This window comes from Myodes glareolus, chromosome 24 (genome assembly GCF_982192425.1).
Source record: "Myodes glareolus chromosome 24, mMyoGla1.1, whole genome shotgun sequence".
Classification (NCBI taxonomy): domain Eukaryota; kingdom Metazoa; phylum Chordata; class Mammalia; order Rodentia; family Cricetidae; genus Myodes; species Myodes glareolus.
The window spans coordinates 36,452,487-36,468,268 of record NC_142049.1 but is presented as its reverse complement, the minus strand read 5'-3'; the positions used below and the strand labels follow the sequence as shown (position 1 = coordinate 36,468,268).

Genomic DNA, 15,782 nt, shown 5'->3' with positions numbered 1-15,782 from the left:
TCAGCACTGCTACAGGGCTAGCTGGTCTTCCCAGGGCCCAGGAGACAAGAGTGTCCCCCTTTTCATTTCTGATCTTATTAATTTGCATGTTCTCTCTCTGCCGTTTGATTAGTTTGGATAGGGGTTTGTCGATCTTGTTGATTTTCTCCAAGAACCAGCTTTTTGTTTCATTGATTCTTTGGATTGTTTTCTGTGTTTCTATTTTGTTGATTTCAGCCCTCAGTTTGATTATTTCCCATCTTCTACTCCTCCTGGGTGAATCACCTTCTTTTTTTGTAGAGCTTTCAAGTGTGCTGTTAAGTCTCCAATGTGTGCTCTCCCTGTTTTCTTTAATTGGGCACTTAGTGCTATGAACTTTCCTCTTAGCACTGCTTTCATAGTGTCCCATAGGTTTGAATATGTTGTGTCTTTATTTTCCTTAAATTCAAGGAAGACTTTAATTTCTTTCTTTATTTCTTCCTTGACCCAGGGGTGATTTAGTAGTTGACTGTTCAACTTCCATGAGTTTGTTGGTTTCCTGGGGGTAGCATTGTTGTTGAATTCTAAGTTTAAGCCATGGTGATCTGACAAGACATAGGTGGTCACTAATATTTTTTTGTCTCTGTGGAAGTTTGCTTTGTTACCGAGTATGTGGTTAATTTTCAAGAAGGTTCCATGAACTGCAGAGAAGAAGGTATATTCTTTCCTATTTGGGTGGAGTGTTCTATAGATGTCTGTTAAGTCCATCTGATTCAATACCTCCAATAATTCTCTTATTTCTCTGTTAGGTTTCTTTCTGATTGACCTGTCCATTGGTGAGAGAGGTGTGTTGAAGTCTCCTACTATTAGTGTGTGTGGTTTGATGACTGCCTTGAGTTCTAAAAGTTTTTCTTTTACATAAGTGGTTGCCTTTATATTAGGGGCTCAATTCTTGAACTGTTTCCACTACCTGTTTGATTGTTTTTTCTTGGTTTCCCAGGGTGTCGTTTACGGATATACTCATTTCTTAAAACCTTTTGTTATATTTCTCTTCCATTTCTTTGCTCATTTCTTCAATCTTTTTGTTATATTTCTCTTCCAGTTCTTTAAGTGAGTTATTCATACCCTGTTTAAGGGACTTTATTGCTTTCATAATGACACTGTTTTCCACTTCTTCTGGAATAGGGTGTTCAAGTCCGTCTGTCATAAGATCGCCAGGATCTGGTGTTTTCATGTTGTTTTTCAGATTGTTGGAGGAATTCCTGCCTTGGAGCCTGCCCATCTCTTCCTTCAGATGCTCTCCAATGGCTCTTCCCTCTGGTGGGTCTTCTGCTACAGAATTAGTGCCCTTTGCTGGCCAGGAATCACTTTGCCTGCAGTCCTACCTTGCTGCAGGCAGGTTAATAAAACAAAGAAACTCCCTTCCACTTGCACTCACCGCCCCGACCCGGCGGTGCCCACACTGGCTGAGTTGGAAGATTTTATGCCCTGAAAAAGGGAGAGAGGAAGAGAAAGGGTTCCTGGCTGAAATCAGGGATGGGGTAGGAGGAGAGAGCATTTAGCTGGGGTAAGCTGCCCCTTTGGAATACCCAGGGAGATAAGGATAGTGGAAAAATTGTGTGTTCCCTTACCAGTCATGTATGGTGGGTCAGGAACACAATTACCCCTCCATTGTATCTTCTGCTACAGGATCAGTGCCACTTGCTGGTCAGAAATCTCCCTGCCTGCAGTACTAACCTCAGGTTTGTGAAGGTTATACTATACTATCTTTTGAAACCACCATCATATTCAATCTTTGTGATACGCGGCAAATGTAAGATGTTCAATTTTCATGGAACCCATGATTCCAAAGGTTTTCCACCTCACCTCCATTTACCAAATGCTTCTTACCAACCATTTGGGGCAGTACTCTTGCTTATAATTGCAACAGTGATCATCCTTGAATGTAGCTCTGTAGCAAAGCGAGAAGCACGGTAAGTGTTTGACTGCACTGACTTGAATTTATATGAATACAGAAATGACTCCCTCTGAGTTTCACAACAATTTTGTGAGATTTCCAGGATACTGGTGTGTCTGAACATGTCTGTTTTCAAAGAAAACCTGTTCAATATGCAAATTTATCATATATGTTTAGTGAAAAACATTTTATCCAAAACCTGAAAAAGAGAAGGATTTAAAACAACCCTGAATTCAAAAGCTAACAGAAATTATCAGGGTCAATTCAAATATAATATTAACATTATATGGAATTTGAAGTTGAACCTTTGTAAATTTCCATGAATTATAAGAGTATAGTGTCACAAAAGACACACACACAAAAAAAAACAACCAGCAAACAAAAAATTGAACTTGATTTCATTGGTGAAAATTGGCTATTAGTTTGAGTTCCACTGTGTTTTCTCTCATGATAATAGCACTACTGACAAGCTCCATTCTATGAAAACAGAAACAGTTTGCTTGGAGTTGTGGAAGAGAAGATGTCAGGACAAATGAGTATGACCAAAAAATGCCATGTCCTCCAAATGCTACTGTACATCTGACACTAGTATAGCAATGGGAAAACAATTCTCTCCTCTTTAGAAGGTTATTGCCTAAAGGATAGAGACTGGAAGTTTTAGTAGAAGCAATCAGGAAGGAAAGGTGGCATTGCAAGACAAGCCAAATGATAGGAAAGAAGAAACAGTTAAATGTTTGTTGGAAAGGTTAGCTATGCTATGTTGTCTGCGTAGTGTGGATATCAAGGAAAACAGAATGGTGTGGAGAATTTAGCATCCCTGATAACTGTTATTCCTCTACTGTTACAGGATAGAGTCCTGGAGGTCACCTAATTCCTTGGGCAGAAAAGGTAAGCACTGAGTCTCTATCTCATGACTCACTAATTGTTGCTAACACTGGGGATGTATTAAAGGCAACATCATTGACTTCATGATTTCACAAACTATAATTTCTAGAATGATACTCTCCTTACAATTATGTTTTTATTCTGGTCGAAGTTCTTAAGTCTGTTACTCTTCAGTCCTTTGACATACAAGAACTCATTGAGGAATTCTCTCCTCGAGCTAGTGAAAAGGTATAGAAATATTATCATTGATTGCACGGTTATAAATTCAGTAAAATCAGGCATGTGAAGAAAGCTCAAAAAAATCTGTTAAAGATACTGTCATATCAAATCCTTCCTAAATATGCTTAAGGTGAAATGTTCACTTTTCAAACACTTCATGATCCAATGTTTTTTCATCTGACCTCCACTCATTCAACAAATCTTTCCATTATTCTGTGGTAGTCCTCTTCTTGAGAATTGCATCAGAACCTACCCTTGAATGTAGCTTTCTAGCACACCAAGAAGCATGATAAGTTTTGCGCTATTCTGACTTTAATTTGTGTGAATTCAGAAATGTCTCCCTGTAAGGTTCACAACTCTTTTGTCAGATGTCCAGGTTTCCGGTGCATTGAGCATGTCTGATTTCATGGAGAGCCTCTCCAAATAGCAGGTTGATCATATATGTTTGGCAGAAAGCGTTTTATCTAAAATCTTAAAATTAAGAGTGTGTGAAACCAATCTGGGCTCCTATATAATAGTTACCTAATATGAAATTTGAAGGGGGAACCGTTGCAGATTTTCATGGAATAAAAGAGCATGGTGTACCAAGAGGCATAGAAACACAGAACATTCCATAACAAACATACAATTGAATTTTAATTTATTGGTAATATTTGCCTATTATTGTTGGTTCCACCGAGATTCCTCTCATGATAACAGTACAGTGAAAGCCAAGAGGTTGCCATTGTTAGAATAAGAATTTCATGATGAAAGCAACCTGGATACTTGAGGGAATAAGTGCAATGTCCATAAAGATAAACTGAGGAAAGAATTGTGTGGTAGACAGGAAGGAGGAGAAGGCATAAACAATGTTGACAGTGATAATGATGGTGATGATGATGACCAGGATGATGATGATGATGATGAGGTATGATGGTGATGATGATGATGCTGATGATAAGAATGACTCACTGAAGTAGCAGGAATATGAAACTATCAAAACATTCCACCTTGACTAGATAATCAAGAAATCCAGTACCAGTTTTGCCCTTTGAAACATATGAAGTACACGCCTATATTTTTGGTGCATTTTATTTTATACTTTTCTTCTTTTTGTCCATGAAGCTAGTTGTCAAGATCAAATTTGACTCCTCAAAATTCTTGATGTGTTTATCTTTGTTTTTTGTTAGTATGACACAGTAGAGTGTTGATATTTGTTGATGACAAATGGGCTCTAAAGTATAGGAGAAAATGTCTTTGTGATCTCATTGATGCTTGACCTCAGTTGAGATCCTGAGAAAGAAGCCTGCTGCACAATGCTGATCTTTCTCTTCAAAGCCAAAGAGTCTATCTCTCACTGCTTTCCAGTGTCACTGGGAATGCTCATGTGTCAAAAGCTGCCTTCTCTGGATCGATGATGACAACAGGTTTCTGAGGACGCTGATTGACTCACACATAACCCCTCTGAGGTCCAGAGAAGTCGCCATCTTGACCACAATGATGCTTCCAGAACATGGCTAGCATTCTTGCATTTTAAAGGAAGACAGTTACAGTGCAGACAGGCTTTGATCTCCTAAATTTTGAGAGATGAGCAGTTGGCTGTCTGCAACATCTTTCCAACTCTTTGCGGCCTAACTTTGCCTCTGAAAAGCACTGTACTAGACCCTAGAGTGTACATTGATTTGAAGTTATTGGCTGTTACATGACTGAAAGAATAACTCAAAAGAATTGGAAGCAGTGAATTCATTACAGAGAATCTCAATGATCTTCTATGATGAATTGGCCATAAATATACAATGGGACGAATGCAAGAAGAGTTGGCAGGACTCGTGACCAACCTGAATGCAAAATTTTGAGAACTTTTAGATTCCTGTGCCCTTTCCAATTGAAGCTGCAATGCCTGTTTCCTTCCCATATTGTGAGAGTCATTCCTTTTCTCTTTGTTGTCTCTGAATAGATCATAAACCCTGCATGGTGCATCAATTCTACATGCCAATGGTCTTCTCACACTCCCGGCACCAGAGCCAGTTGCTTTTCACATCCTGACATTCTCAGCAATCCTCTCTTTCTATCATAATTTCTCATTAAATAAACTGAGAGAACTTTTGGATAAAGTCCAGTTCAAATCTATCTTTTTACCAGCCTGCTCTATAAAGATTGGGACCTTCACATTGTTTACATTGTTTGGAATTATTTGCGTGCTGAGAGATTCACATAGAGTACATTTTGCACAAAGACACAATTCAAATGTCCATCAAGTGTTTTGCTTCCAGCCAGGCCTCCAAATCAATCACCTGGGAAAACAAATGCAAACATGCCCACCAGGAGCACACAGAATGCAGCAGACACCTGAAGTTTTCATGTGTAATGGGGGAGGCAAGCACTTCTCTCAGCAACCAATTTCCATCTAATAGAAAATGATATAGAGATAGGTTTCATATAACACACAGACACGATGAAAGAGAATCCCTAGGTTTCACAAAAGATCAAGGGATTGGCTAAGATCACAAACACTGTACATGGAAAGGGAATTTGAATCCAGAACACCTTGTTCTCTTCAAATGACATACATCATTCTGAAACAGAACTTAGGAAAGGAATTGATTGCCATCCACCAGTTAGTTAATGTTGTCATTTCCTATACTTCAGAGTAATAAGTATTATACACATTACATATTCAAAGCTGCTCCCTTTCTTGGGATTCAGTGGAGTGGCCTAAAGTCCAGACATTGTCTGCTTTGATGGATTTCTTTGTTTCGTCTTTCATTCCATAATGTCTCTGCGGTGCTAGGGTGAAAACCATTTTCACATGAATAGACAGAGGGTGATAGGCATCAAAAGAACTCTTTGCTCAGCCATGTCTTCTTAAAGATATGAAAGCAACATCATAGGTACTGTTAGACCTCATCCTTCGTAAAGCAGATACCGTGTGCTAGGAGATGTGGAAGAGAAGATGTCAGGACAAATGAGTGTGAACCATATGTGCCATGTCCTCCCCATGCTACTGTCCATCTGCCACGAGTATATCAAAGAGAAAACAATTGTTTCCACTTAGGTTATTGTCTAAAGGACAGAGACTGGCAGCTTTAGTAGAAGCAAACAGGAAGGAAAAGGTCATGATAAGACAAGTTAAAATATAGGAAGGAAAAAACAGGTAAATGTTGGTTGGAAAGCTTTAGTATGCTAGGTAGTCTGCATAAGGCTAAGCAGACAGTGTTGTGTGGAGAACTTAGCATCCCTGAGGACTCTTTTTTCTCTACTGTTACAGGATAGAATCCCAGAGATCTTCCTATTCTCACTGCAGAAAAGGTAAACACCTAGTTTCTATCTCTTGACTCACTAATTTTTGCTAACCCTGGGAATTTCTAAAAGTCAACTTCTTTTGACTTCATGATTGCACAGACTCTACTATCTATGATTATGCTCTCCTTACCATTATGTTTTTATTCCTGCCCTAGTCCTCAATCTATCACTCTGCAGTCCTTTGACATACTAGGTCACTTTGGCGAATTCTCCTCTCCAGCTAGTGAAAAGATATTGAAATAGGACCACTGATTGCATACTTATCAATTGAGAGAACTCAGGTGTGTGAAGGATATTCAAAACTATCTGTTCAAACCACTGTCATTTTCAATTCGTCTGACGGATGGTAAATTTAAGATGCTCATTTTTCAAGAACCTCATGATCCAAGGGGTTTTCAGCTGACCTCCATTCACCCAAAACTTCTTTACACACTTTTGGGGCAGTCCTCTTCCTGAGAATTTCAGCAGAGCCCACCCTTGAATATTGACTTCTAGCACTCCGAGAATCAAGATAAGTTTTCCGCTATTGTGTCTTGAAATTTTGTGAATTCAGGAATGTCTCCCTGGGAAGTTCATAAAACCTTTGTCATGTTTCCCGGTTCCTGGTGCATCTGATCATGTCTGTTTTCATGAGGAGCCTCTCCAAATAGTAGGTGATCATATATGTTTGGCAAGAAGAATTTTATCTAAAATCTGAAAAGTAAGAGTGTGTGGAACCAATCGGGACTCCTATATAATAGTAACCTAATATGAAATTTGAAGGGGAACCTTTGCAGATTTTCATGAAATAAAAGAGCATGGTGTCCCAAGAGACACAGAAACACAGAACACTCAACAGCAAACATGAAATTGAATTTTAATTCATTGGTGATATTTGCCTAGTATTGTTGGTTCCGTGGGGTTTCCTATCATGGTAATAGTACAATGAAAGTCAAGAATTTGAGGCTGTTAGGATAGGAATTTCATGATGAAAGCAACCTGGAAACTTGTAGGACTGACTGCAATGTCCATAAAGGTAAAATAAAGAAAAGAATTGTGTGGTAGACAGGGTAGAGGATAAGGCATAAGACAGTGTTGATGGCAATAATGATGATGATGATGATGATGATAATGATAATGATGATGATGATGATGGTAATGGTGATGATGGTGATGATAAGGATGACACACTGAAGTCGCAGGAATATGAAACTATTGAAAACTTCCACCTTGAGTATAATTAAGAAATTCAGGAAAATTTTTGCCGTTTGAAACATATAAAGTTCATCTGTATATTTTTGGTGCATTTTTTAATATTTGTATTCTTTTTGTCCAAAAAGCTCATTGTCAAGGTCAAATTTGACACCTCAAAATTCTTGATGTGTTTGTCTTTGTTTTCTCTTCGTGTTGAAGAGTAGAGTGTTGATATTTTTGATTACTAATGGGCTGAAAAGTATAGTAAAAAATGTCTTTGTGATCTCATTGATGCTTGACTCAGTTGAGATCCTGAGAAAGAAGCCTGCTGCACAATGCTGATCTTCCTCTTCAAAGCCAAAGAGTCTATCTCTCACTGCTTTCCAGTATCACAGGGGATGCTCATGTGTCAAAAGCTGCCTACTCTGGATCGATGAAGACAACAGGTTTCTGAGGACGCTGATTGACTCACAATAACCCCTCTGAGGTCCAGATAAATCACCTTCTTGACCACTGTGATGCTTCCAGAACATGGCTAGCACTCTTGTATTTTAAAGGAAGACAGTTGCAGTGTAGACGGGCTTTGATCTCCTAAATTTTGAGACATGAGCAGTTTGCTGTCTGCGACAACTGTCCAGTTCTTTGTGGCCATATTCTGCCTCTGAAAAGCACTGCACTAGACCCTAGAGTGTACATTGATTTGAAGTTATGGGCTGTTACATGCCTGAAAGAAAGACTCAAAAGAGTTGGAAGCGGTGAATTCATTACAGAGAATCTCAATGATCCTCTCTGATGAATTGGCCATAAATATACAATGGGACAAGGGTAAGAAGAGATGGCAGGACTCTTGTCCACCCTGACTGCTAATTTTTGAGAGCTTTTGGATTCCTGTGACTTTCCCAATTGAGGCAGCAATGCCTGCTTCTTTCCCATATTGTGAGAGTCATTCCTTTTCTCTTTGTTGTCTCTGAATAGATCATACTCCCTGCATGGTGCATCAATTCTACATGCCAATGGTCATTTCATGCTCCAGGCACTATACCTGGGTAATTTTCAGTTCTATTTCTAGGCTACCTTTGTCATTAATTTATATTAGAGAAACAATTCCTGACACCTTCTTTCTGTCTCAAATGTATATAGAGTGGCACATTAAAAAGAAACAGTCAGGAAGGAGGGTAGTCATTAAAACACAGTTAAAAATTGAGCAGAAAATGAGTGAAGCCAATGGTATTATTTTAAGGCACGTGAATGTTGGATATGCTTGGCAGCGAGCAGGCTAATGCAAACAAGGAAGACAGATTTCTGGTGAGAAAATTCCATACACAATAATTTTACTTCTCTTCTGTTCCAGAATAGAATCCCACATCACCTCTTCTTCCGTTGGTAGTGGTAAGCATTGAAGGTCTTTCGGTATTCTGAATAGTTTTTCTATAGTATTTGGATTTCTAAAAGTCAACATCTATGACTGCAAGCTTTCAAGGACTAGAATTTGTAGAATTACACTCTCTTGAACATGTTGTTTTTTTTTCTTGGCCACACCCTCATGTATGTTGCTTTTCAGGCCTTTGGTATTCTGTGTTTAAAGAGGATGATTCCCTAATATGTTAGTGAGAATTTAAGGAAATATTGCCTTACATAGAATTTTCTAGATTTAAGTGACCTCCCTTGTGGGAAGGATGATTTAAAATATCTTTTTGTCCAACGTCCACATTCAATCATTTTGATGTGTGGTAAATATTTGATGTTCCATTTTGACACAACCCAAAACTCCTAATCTTTTTCTTTGAACACGATTCAAGAAAATCTTCTTTCCTGACTGTTGAGTCTCCTTGCTGAGATAAAACACAGAGCCTACCATTGAATGCAGATATTCAGCACATGGAAAAGCAATTGAAGTGTTTGGTTTCTTTGGCTTGAATTGATGTGAATTCTTAAATGACTCCATCTGAGTTTCATTTCCTGTTGCTTTGCTTTACATGATACACATATTCCTAATTCGACTCTTCTCATGGGGAGAGACTCAAAACTTGTACTATGCCATAGAATTTTCAGCAAAGCATTTTACCTGAAAGGTTGAAAAGAGGAGAATGAGGAAATTCTCTAGATGTCCAAGATCAAACATATTATTAAGAGTCATTTCTAATAAAACCTAGGCTTTACTTTCAAGTTTGAAGCTATAATCTTTTACATTCCAATGAAACAACACAACATGGTGTCTCCAGAGAGACACAAACACAGAAAGAACAACACTGCAAAAAAATGCAATTTGGTTTGTTGTGGGAGGTCCTTCTGTGTCTGTTTTACTTATATTGTTAAAGAATAGGAACAGATTTGAGCCTATGGCCATAAGAGTCAGAACTAGGGAGTGGTGGGAAGATTTATGTTGGGAGAAAGAAGGGCAGAGTTAGAACCCAAGGAGATACTGGAGGCAGTGGATAGGAATTTGATGTGATGATCCACAGCTATGTGACAAATTACAGAGAAATAAAAAAAGTTTTAATTATTATGAAAGAGATAGACAGAAAAAAGCTAGAGGTGATGTTCCAAGCAGTGATTGAATTAATGCAATTTCTGAGTGATAAGTTCAGTTGTAAGCTTTGTCTCATTTTATTAAGGATGCTAGATTTCAGGAATATCACAACACTAAGAAACCATGATGTCTTTCTCTTTGTTATCAGCATCTTTGGCACACTAGATGATTGATATATGGACATGTCAATTGTGCTCGAATATACAGGACAAAATGATTTGTCTGCTCTTTTTTTTCTGTAGCTCTGTTGTTAAACTTGAGAATCAATCCTGCTGCACAACCCTCATGTACCTTTTCAAATCTAAGGAGTCTAGCTATGGCTGCTTTCACGTTACTGGAATATTTATGGGTTAAGAGCTGACTTCTCTGGATCGATGATGACATGAAGTCTCTGAGGACGATGACTGACTCATGGAAGTGGCAATCTGAGGTCCAGATAAGAGGTCGTCTTGAGAACCATGATTTTTTCAGAACATGGCTAGCATTCTTCCATTGTAAAGTACAATATATCAAAGTGTAGACTAGTTTTGGTTTCCTAAATTTTGAGGAATGAACAATTTTGTAGTGTCCCCAAAACTTTCCATTTGTCTGTTTCAATTAATCCCCTCTAAAAAGCACTTTACTGCATCATTCATGTTACACTTCTTTGAAGTTATTGACTGATACATGCCTGAAAAAATGATCCAAAAGTGGACTAAGTAGGGAAATTATCCCAGAGATCATCTGTGATCTTCTCTGATGAATTGGACATTGCTACATTGGGAGAGAAGCCAGAAAAGATTGGAGGACTGCTGTCCACCGTAACTCAGAAATTTTTAGGGGTGGTGTGCACATTATCCTTTCCAAATCCAGGAAAAATTGTGATAATTCTGTTATTGTCAGTGTCATCCCTTTTCTTTTTTTATTATGTAGGATTTATGCATTTATGTATTTATTTATTTTTCCATAAGATGTGTTTATTCAAGTATCTGCAAACACTCTTTCCACTACCTCCCCTTCTCCCAATACCCTCCAGCTCCCCCCACTCCCCCACTCCCTTTACTCCTCCCTCATCATTCCCCAGAGCAGTCAGGGTTTCCTGCCCTGTGGGAAATCCAAATTCCTCCCCCCTCCCTCCAGGTCCAGGAAGGTGAGCATCCAGACAGGCCAGAATCCCAAAAAGTCAGTCCATGCAGACGAATCAAGACCCAGTGCCATTGTCAATGGCTTCTTAGTCTTTGTTTGGACCTTGGGGGTTCAGTCAACCCCCATGTCAACCACTTTCAGAGAGTCCGGTTTGATCTCATGCTCGTTCAGTCCCAGTCCAGCTGGCCTTGGTGAGCTCTCATACGATCAGCCCCCTTGTATCAGTGGGTGAACACACCCTTCACGGTCCTCACTTCCAGTGTTCCAATGTGGGTCTCCGTTTCTATCTCCATTCATCATCAAATGAAGGCCCCCTTTCATTTTGCCTTGCTTGCTCACGATCTCCCTCCCTCTGCTTCTCATTTGGGCTTAGGGAGTTAAGTCCAGTGTTCTAATATGTGTCTCTGTCTCTATCTCCATCCATCGCCATATGAAGGTTCTGTGGTGACATGCAAAATATTCATAAGTATGGTTATTGACCAAGGCCAGATCAGGCACCCTCTCCTCTGCTGTCCAGAGTAAAATCTGGGGACCTCTCCTTGGGCCTGGGAACCCCTCCAGAATCAAGTCTCTTTCTTACCCTAAAATGGCTCCCTTAGATTAGATATAAACTTTCCTGCTCCCATAACCATCCTTCCTTCCTCCCTCCCTGTCATTCCCCCTTCAATCCCCGATCCTCACCCTCTCCCCTCTCCCTAACCATATTCCCATGCTTCCTCCCTCCCCCCGTGCACCCAAGTTTGCCTGGCAATCTTGCCTATTTCTAATATCCAGGAGGATAACTGTATGATTTTCTTCAGGTTCACCTTCTTATTCTGCTTCTCTAGGATCTCAAATTATAGACTCAAAGACCTTAACTATGGCTAGAAACCACTTATGAGTGAGTACATACAACATGTTTCACTGAATATATCATTCTGCTTAGCAGGTGTATCAGTTATATGTGCTTATTTTACTGTCCATGCACCACATCCATCGAATCAGATTTACACCTGAATACCAACCATATCTTACTATCATCACTTCTTCTGAAAATACCAGAAGATGTTTTCCTGTGTTCTCATTTTTAAAGCAGTCATTGCTGTTATTCTTGTCTGTAATATTACCTGCACCTTCTGAATATTATTAGTATTTATTGGCAAACTTACAGAATCACAAACTGCCAAGTTGGCACAATTCGTCCAATTTCTTCTTTCAAGAAGCACTTCATTCAAGTCCAGTACTCCAAAATGGAAGGCTGAGGAGATAATGTGGAAAGTAGATCCACAATGAGCCTAAAATTGCAGTACATAACCCAAATTTCTCAGTTGTTGTAGTGGGGAAAATTCAAGCAATTCTCAATACAACCACTTATTATCAGAAAGAAAGAAAACAAAAAATATATGTTATTTCATGGACACATGTTGCAAGAAGTTCAGGGGAAATATACACCACCTCCAACATTGTACCTGGATAAAAAAATTGAATGGAGAACCTCTCCTGCCCTAGAAATGATACACATCATTCTCAAGCACAAATTACAAAGGAGTTCACTGTTGCAATCCACCTTTGAAGTTCATGTAGTGATTTACTACATAAAAAAAGAAATAAATTTTGCTCCTTACATAAAAAGGAACTTACACAGGTCAGTGAAAGTGCAATTGCCCAAGGTGTGACAATAACTTGGTGTTTCATGACATCTTGTTTTCATCATTCATTCATGATTCTCTTCCTGCTCTTGCTTTGCAACGGGGACACTCAGCCTCACATGATGAACCCAGAGATAATACACATTGAGGCATTTAATTTCATAGCCAAGTCATCTAAATCTCATGGCACACAAATCATAGATATAGTCAGTAGTCCTCCTGCTTAGCACATGTCGATTTTCATCTGAGTCCTGGTAAAGAAGTCATGAGGATCAATTTCTGTGTGATCTACCTGCCATGTCCTCTTATTGATAGAGTACCTCTGTCATTATTGTTTCAAACAGATAGAACTTCCATCTGCTTCTTTCTGTATCAAATGTACATGGAATGGCACATTTAGAAGAAGCAATCAAGGAGGATTGTTGTCATTGAAGCACAATGCAAAATTGAAGGCAGAATGTATGTAGCGAGAAGTGTTACTTGATGGCAAGGGAAAGTTTGATATGCTTGGCTGTTAGCATGCTGAGGCTAGCAAGGAAGACAGATTTCTTTTGAGACAATTCCAACCCTGATAATTTTATTTCCATACTCTAAAACAGAAAAGCACCACGGTAAACGATAGAGTGTACATTGATTTGAATTCATTTGCTGTTACATGCCTGAATGCCAGACTCAAAAGAGGTGGAAGCACTGAATTCATCACAGAGAATCTCTATGATCCTCTCTGATGAATCTGACATATCTACATCGGAACGAGGGCAAGAAGAGATGGAAGGACACCTGCCCAACATAACTGATAAATTTGGAGGGCTTTTAGACTACTGTTTCTATTCCAGTGAAGCAAAAATGCATGATGATATCCCATATTGTGATAGTCATTCCTTTTCCCTTTGCTGTCTCTGAAAAAGTCATATTCCCTGAATGGTGTATCAATTCTACATGCTATAGTCATCTCCATCTCTAGACATCATATCAAGGTGCTTTCCGAGTTAGATATGTTCAGCAAATAGATAATTGTGTCATAATTTTTTATTCAAAAGTGAGAGGACTTTTTGATTAGGTACAATTAAAATCTATCTTTGGTTTTTAAGACTGGTCTGTGATTGTGACTTTCAAGTTATTTTCATTGTTTGGATTTATTTGAATGCTGAAACATTCATGAGGTATAAAGCTGGCACATAGACACAACATCAACTTGCAACAAGCATCCCATTCCCACCTATGCCTTTAACCAGTCAGCTGAGGAATCAAATGTGAGGCATGTCAACAGTAGCAAAAATAATGCAGCAGATTCCTGACATTTTCAAGTGATAAAGTAGTGAACACGAGCACCACACTGAGCAACCAATTCCCATCTAATAGTAAAACATTTGGAGATTAATTTCAAACAGGAAGGAGACATGATCAAAAAAATTTGTAGCTTTTATGAAAGATGAGGTAATTGGCTTCCATCACCAGCCTTGTACATGGAGAGGGAATTCGTATGGAGAATACTACCTGTATGCCTAGAAATGACATATACCATTCCAAAACAGAAGTTAGAGAAGGAATTCATGGTTTCATCCACTAGTTAAGTTCATGTTGTCGTTTCCTACACTTCAGAGAAATAAATATTCCATGTGTTATATATTGAAAGATTACCTGATATTGCTCAAGGTCCAAACATTGTTTATTTTTGAAGGATATCTCTCTTTCATTTTTCATTCCATCAAGCTATTGCTGAGCTAGGGTGAAAAACATTTTCAGATGATTGTACAGAATAGAATCTCAATGATCCTCTCTGTGAATTTGAAGTAACTTCATTGGGACGAGGGCAAGTGGAGATGGTAGCATACCTGCCCACCATAACTGTGAAATTTGGAGGGTTTTTTGACTCTTTATTCCTTCTCCAAAGAGTCAAGAATGTGTGATGACTTTCCATATTGTGATAGTCATTACTTTTCCCATTCTTGTCTCTGAATATATCATACTCCCAGGATGGTGTATCAATCTACATGCTAATGGATATCTTTCTCTTCAGACATCAAAACAATTTGCTTTCACATTTGGAAATGCCTATCAAACACATCTTACTATAATAATTTCTTATTCAACAGTGAAAGGACTTTTGTATTATGTCCAATTAAAATCACTCTGTGTTTATGACTAGTCTGTGATTCTGCCCTTCAAGTTGTTTTCATGGATTCAATTTATATGCATGCTGAGAAGATCTCAAGGAGTATACCTGGCACATAGATACAGTTCCAGCTTGTAACCAGAATTTCATTCGCATTCATGCCTCCAAACCAGTCAGCCGAGGAAACAAATGGAAAGCTTGTTCATAAGATCATCAGTAATGCAGCAGACACCCTACATTTTCAAGTGTAACAGAGGTGAAGGCAAGAACTTTTCTCAAAAACAAAATCCCATCTAATAGTAAAAATTCAGAGATAAATTTCATATAACACAGAGACGTGATGCAAGAAAATTCATAGGTTTCACAAAAGATTGGGTGAATGGCTATGATCACCAACATTGTACATGGAAAGGGAATTTAAATGGAGAATACCTCCTAGTCTAGAAATTACAAATACCCTTATAAAACTGAAGCTAGAGAAGGAATTCATGATTGTCATCCACCAGTGAAGTTCATGTTGTCCCATAGGTTTGAGTACAAGTATTCCACATGTTCTATATTCAAAGATATTATCCTTCTTGGGGTTAAGTTGTATTGCCCAAGACCCAGACATTATCTGCATTTTGAAGGCTGTCTCTGTGTACGCTTCATTCAATAATGCTATTGTTGTGCTAAGGTGAAAAACATTCTCAGATGATTGATCAGAAGATGATGCACATCAAGGGAATTATTTGCTTAGGCATGTCTTTTTAAAGATATGAGAGCTACATCTTAGACACTTTCAGGCCTCCTCTGTAACATGAGGTCCTACTTATTTGGTTTCCTGTCCTCTCTGTTTCCTTCAGTCATTATGTACAAAAGAAATGACACAGAGGTCTACATTCAGCATAAACTGATTGGTCCTTTAAC

The 15,782-nt window shown here is 38.7% G+C and overlaps 3 non-coding genes across 3 annotated transcripts; all 3 read left to right on the top strand.

The window, feature by feature from the left end:
- Positions 1-4,406: 4,406 nt before the first annotated feature.
- LOC148118091 (small nucleolar RNA SNORD109A) lies at positions 4,407-4,471 on the top strand. The gene has a single exon (XR_015736510.1). It is a non-coding gene; the product is annotated as a small nucleolar RNA SNORD109A (small nucleolar RNA).
- A 3,430-nt stretch (positions 4,472-7,901) lies between these two features.
- Positions 7,902-7,965, top strand: LOC148118090 (small nucleolar RNA SNORD109A). The gene has a single exon (XR_015736582.1). It is a non-coding gene; the product is annotated as a small nucleolar RNA SNORD109A (small nucleolar RNA).
- Positions 7,966-10,372: 2,407 nt separating this feature from the next.
- LOC148118089 (small nucleolar RNA SNORD109A) lies at positions 10,373-10,438 on the top strand. Its single transcript, XR_015736501.1, has one exon. It is a non-coding gene; the product is annotated as a small nucleolar RNA SNORD109A (small nucleolar RNA).
- The last annotated feature ends 5,344 nt before the right edge of the window (positions 10,439-15,782 follow it).